Raw genomic sequence first — 6,000 nt, 5'->3', positions numbered from 1 at the left:
TAATGACCTTTAATTTACCTTTAATGACCTTTAATTTACCTTTAATTTACCTTTAAATTACCTTTAATGACCTTTAATTACCTTAATTTACCTTTAATTACCTTTAATTTACCTTTAATTTACCTTTAATTACCTTTAATGACCGTTAATTTACCTTTAATTTACCTTTAATTTACCTTTAATGACCTTTAATTTACCTTTAATTTACCTTTAATTACCTTAATTTACCTTTAATTCACCTTTAATTTACCTTTTTATCCCATAAATCATAAAAAAAACACTTTTAAAAACGTCAGCAGGTTCAAAAATAAGTGAAAAATCAAAAACACAGAATTATTTTTATTATATTTGAACTCATTCAAGAGAAAACGTCTTTTTATAAAATCATAAAAATATAAAAATATAAAGTGTTTGTGTTTAAACAGAGAAAGTCTTTATGCTCCAGGTGCAGCAGGTGGTTCTGCAGCAGGTGGTTCTGCAGCAGGTGGTTCTGCAGGTGCAGGTGGTTCTGCAGCAGGTGGTTCTGCAGGTGCAGGTGGTTCTGCAGCAGGTCCAGGTGGTTCTGCAGCAGGTGGTTCTGCAGCAGGTGGTTCTGCAGGTGGTTCTGCAGCAGGTCCAGGTGGTTCTGCAGCAGGTGGTTCTGCAGCAGGTGGTTCTGCAGCAGGTCCAGGTGGTTCTGCAGCAGGTGGTTCTGCAGCAGGTGGTTCTGCAGCAGGTGGTTCTGCAGGTGCAGGTGGTTCTGCAGCAGGTGCAGGTGGTTCTGCAGCAGGTGGTTCTGCAGGTTCAGGTTCAGCAGCAGTGTCACAGGTGCAGGTGGTTCTGCAGCAGGTGCAGGTTCAGCAGCAGTGTCACAGGTGCAGGTGGTTCTGCAGCAGGTGCAGGTTCAGCAGCAGTGTCACAGGTGCAGGTTCTGCAGCAGTGTCACTGGTGCAGGTGGTTCTGCAGCAGGTGGTTCTGCAGCAGGTGGTTCTGCAGCAGGTGGTTCAGCAGCAGGTGGTTCAGCAGCAGGTGGTTCTGCAGCAGGTGCAGGTGGTTCTGCAGCAGGTGGTTCTGCAGCAGGTGGTTCTGCAGCAGGTGGTTCTGCAGGTGCAGGTTCAGCAGCAGGTGGTTCAGCAGCAGGTGGTTCTGCAGCAGGTGGTTCTGCAGGTGCAGGTGGTTCTGCAGCAGGTGGTTCTGCAGCAGGTGGTTCTGCAGCAGGTGGTTCTGCAGCAGGTGGTTCTGCAGGTGCAGGTTCAGCAGCAGGTGGTTCTGCAGCAGGTGGTTCTGCAGGTGCAGGTTCAGCAGCAGTGTCACAGGTGCAGGTGGTTCTGCAGCAGGTGCAGGTTCAGCAGCAGTGTCACAGGTGCAGGTGGTTCTGCAGCAGGTGGTTCTGCAGCAGGTGGTTCTGCAGCAGGTGGTTCTGCAGGTGCAGGTTCAGCAGCAGTGTCACAGGTGCAGGTGGTTCTGCAGCAGGTGCAGGTTCAGCAGCAGTGTCACAGGTGCAGGAGGTTCTGGAGCAGGTGCAGGTTCAGCAGCAGTGTCACAGGTGCAGGTTCAGCAGCAGTGTCACAGGTGCAGGAGGTTCTGGAGCAGGTGCAGGTTCTGCAGCAGTGTCACAGGTGCAGGTGGTTCTGCAGCAGTGTCACAGGTGCAGGTGGTTCTGCAGCAGTGTCACAGGTGCAGGTGGTTCTGCAGGTGCATCACAGGTGCAGGTGGTCTGGAGACTCAGGTCTTTAATCCGGATGTTTGGGATCTCCCTGATCCTGGTCCTGATCCTGATCCTGGTCCTGATCCTGATCCTGGTCCTGAACATCCTCCCAATCCTCGTGGACTCAGAGCAGCAGATTACTGCGGATCTGCACGACTTAAACTTTTCCACCGGTTTAACGGGTCGGAGATAACGAGGGCTTAACCTGAGGCCGGAGGAGGACCCCTAATCTGCTGCGCTTAAAAGGCCTCCACCGCTCCACTCCTCCGTCCCTCCGTCCCTCCGTCGCTCCACTCCTCCGTCGCTCCACTCCTCCGTCCCTCCACTCCTCCGTCCCTCCGTCCCTCCGTCCATCCACCGCTCCACCGCTCCACTCCTCCGTCCCTCCGCTCCTCCGTCCCTCCACTCCTCCACTCCTCCGTCCCTCCACTCCTCCGTCCCTCCGTCCCTCCACTCCTCCACTCCTCCACTCCTCCGTCCCTCCACTCCTCCGTCCCTCCACTCCTCCACTCCTCCGTCCCTCCACTCCTCCACTCCTCCACTCCTCCGTCCCTCCACTCCTCCGTCCCTCCACTCCCCCGTCCCTCCACTCCTCCGTCCCTCCACTCCTCCACTCCTCTGTCCCTGCATCTCTTCATCACTTCATCTCTTCATCTCTTCATCTCTTCATCTCTTCATCTCTTCATCACTTCATCACTTCATCTCTTCATCTCTTCATCTCTTCATCTCTTCATCGTTTCATCTTCAGGCTCCAGAAAAGCGTCAAATGTAAGTTTGATCCTGTTCAGATGAAGATTCATGGATTTCTCTTGTTTAGGTTTTTATTCATATTTCTCTTTTTATCAAACGCTCATTTTTCTAATTCTTTACGTCACTTTGGTTCTGTTTAAAACATGATAACTGATCCTCTGAGACTCTGGTCCTGGATCAGGTCTCAGGGGCAGCAGCTCCAGCCTCTGATCCTGGATCAGGTCTCAGGGGCAGCAGCTCCAGCCTCTGATCCTGGATCAGGTCTCAGGGGCAGCAGCTCCAGCCTCTGGTCCTGGATCAGGTCTCAGGGGCAGCAGCTCCAGCCTCTGATCCTGGATCAGGTCTCAGGGGCAGCAGATCCAGCCTCTGATCCTGGATCAGGTCTCAGGGGCAGCAGCTCCAGCCTCTGGTCCTGGATCAGGTCTCAGGGGCAGCAGCTCCAGCCTCTGGTCCTGGATCAGGTCTCAGGGGCAGCAGCTCCAGCCTCTGGTCCTGGATCAGGTCTCAGGGGCAGCAGCTCCAGCCTCTGATCCTGGATCAGGTCTCAGGGTCCAATTCTTTGGGTCCTGACCTGGACCTGGTTCTGTGGGTCCTGACCTGGACCTGGTTCTGTGGGTCCTGACCTGGACCTGGTTCTTTGGGTCCTGACCTGGACCTGGTTCTGTGGGTCCTGACCTGGACCTGGTTCTTTGGGTCCTGACCTGGACCTGGTTCTGTGGGTCCTGACCTGGACCTGGTTCTTTGGGTCCTGACCTGGACCTGGTTCTTTGGGTCCTGACCCAGCTTTCAGGACCACAGGTGAGGGTAGGAACCAGGACTGAGGGTAGAGCGACTGCAGCTCCGCCCCCGCTGCTCCATCGTCCCCTCACTCGTGAACCAGATCCCGAGGTCCTTGAAGTCCTTCACTTGGGGTCAGGACTCGTTCCAGACCCGGAGGAACAATCCAGCGGTTTCCTGCTGAGAGCCACGGCCTCAGATTCAGAGGTGCTGATCCTCATCCCGGCCGTTTCACACTCGGCTGTGAACCGATCCAGTGAGGCTGAAGGTCCCTGACCCACGACGCCATCAGGACCACGTCAGAGACCAGATCCTCAGCCCACCCACCTGCAGCCCCTCCCCACCACGACTACGCCTCCATATCCTGTCTATGAAAACCACAAACAGGATTGGGGACAGAGTGCCCCCCTGGAGGAGGAGACCCCCACCGGGAACCACACCGACTTACTGCCCAGGATCCGGACTCAGCTCTCTCTTTGGGGGTACAGAGACTGGACCCCCTCAGAAGTGACCCCCTCACCCCAGACTCCCCCAGCACCTCCCACAGTATCTCCAGGGACCCGGTCATGGGCCTTCTCCAGATCCACAAAGCACATGTAGACCGGATGGGCCCACTCCCAGACCCCCTCCAGGATCCTGGAGAGTGCAGAGCTCTCCTGGTCCAGGTCCAGGACACGCGTCCCGTCCTACTGTAAACAGCTTGAACGGTTCCCCGGTTCCCCCTCCTGAGGTGTCGAATGGTTTTCCAGAACCTTGGTGCCGCCCGAGGTGTGAGTTGAAGGTCTCTGGGACAGGGGCCTCCTCCAGACGGTCCCAGTTCACCCGCACTACTGGTTTGGGTTTACCCGGTCTGTCCAGAACCTTCCCCGTCCTCTGACCCACTCATCCCCAGATGGTGATCAGCTGACAGCTCTGCCCCTCTCTTCACCCGAGTGTCCAAAACATCCGGCCTCAGATCAGATGAGACCATCACAGACTGGATCCTGGACCTTTGGCCTAGTGTGCTCTGGAACCAGGTCCACTTCTGAGCCTCCTTCTGTTCCAACATGGTGTTTGTTAAAGAGGATCCAGGACCAGCACACAAGTCTAACACCAGACGCTGGGGTTTAGATCAGGGAGGCCGTTCCTCCCAATCAGCCTCTCCAGGTGTCTCCATCGTTGCCCACGTGGGCGTTGAAGTCTCCCAGCAGGACTCTGGAGTCCCCTACTGGAGCCCCATGCAGGACTCCATTCAGGGTCTCCAAGAAGGCCCCAGACTCTGAACTGCTGTTCGCTGCATCTGCACCAACAACAGTCAGAGTCCCCCCCCCACCACCCGCAGGCGTAAGGAGGCCACCCTCTGGTCCACCGGGGTCAACTCCAACACCGCGGCGCTCAGCCGGGGGTTTGAGGGTCTCCCCACACCCGCCCGGCGCCATAAAAACTATCGTTAGTTTATAAATTATAATATTTGTAGCCATAAAAACAGCATCAGTGGCGTTCATGTCTCATGACTGATTTGTTTTTTTTGTCGTCTCTCAGGTCTCTGCTGATGGTGGTGGTGCCTGCTGCCGTGGTCCTGTGTGCAGGTCTCTGCTGATGGTGGTGGTGCCTGCTGCCGTGGTCCTGTGTGCAGGTCTCTGCTAATGGTGGTGGTGCCTGCTGCTGATGGTGGTGGTGCCTGCTGCCGTGGTTCTGTGTGCAGGTCTCTGCTGATGGTGGTGGTGCCTGCTGCCGTGGTCCTGTGTGCAGGTCTCTGCTGATGGTGGTGGTGCCTGCTGCCGTGGTCCTGTGTGTAGGTCTCTGCTGATGGTGGTGGTGCCTGCTGCTGATGGTGGTGGTGCCTGCTGCCGTGGTCCTGTGTGCAGGTCTCTGCTGATGGTGGTGGTGCCTGCTGCCGTGGTCCTGTGTGCAGGTCTCTGCTAATGGTGGTGGTGCCTGCTGCTGATGGTGGTGGTGCCTGCTGCCGTGGTCCTGTGTGCAGGTCTCTGCTGATGGTGGTGGTGCCTGCTGCTGTGGTCCTGTGTGCAGGTCTCTGCTGATGGTGGTGGTGCCTGCTGCCGTGGTCCTGTGTGCTGGTCTCTGCTGATGGTGGTGGTGCCTGCTGCCGTGGTTCTGTGTGTAGGTCTCTGCTGATGGTGGTGGTGCCTGCTGCCGTGGTCCTGTGTGCAGGTCTCTGCTGATGGTGGTGGTGCCTGCTGCCGTGGTCCTGTGTGCAGGTCTCTGCTGATGGTGGTGGTGCCTGCTGCAGTGGTCCTGTGTGCAGGTCTCTGATGATGCCGGGTGTGGGGGTGCTGATGATGCTGTGGTGTGGGGGGGCTGATGATGCTGTGGTGTGGGGGGGCTGATGATGCCGGGTGTGGGGGGGCTGATGATGCTGTGGTGTGGGGGGGCTGATGATGCCGGGGTGTGGGGGGGCTGATGATGCTGTGGTGTGGGGGGGCTGATGATGCTGTGGTGTGGGGGGGCTGATGATGCCGGGTGTGGGGGGGCTGATGATGCCGGGTGTGGGGGGGCTGATGATGCCGGGTGTGGGGGGGCTGGTGATGCCGGGTGTGGGGGGGCTGGTGATGCCGGGGTGTGGGGGGGCTGATGATGCCGGGTGTGGGGGGGCTGATGATGCCGGGTGTGGGGGGGCTGATGATGCTGTGGTGTGGGGGGGCTGATGATGCCGGTGTGGGGGGGCTGGTCTCCAGAGCCGCGGTCGTGTCCCTCCCAGGCTGTGGCTCTCTGAAGCATGGGTACGATACGGCCTCAGTTTGGAGACTCACTGCAGCGAAACACCGCGACAGCAGCTCGACTCATGA

Source organism: Echiichthys vipera (genome assembly GCF_963691815.1).
Source record: "Echiichthys vipera genome assembly, chromosome: 20".
NCBI classification, from domain to species: domain Eukaryota; kingdom Metazoa; phylum Chordata; class Actinopteri; order Perciformes; family Trachinidae; genus Echiichthys; species Echiichthys vipera.
The sequence above is the reverse complement of the archived record's forward strand: the minus strand, read 5'-3'. Positions refer to the sequence as shown.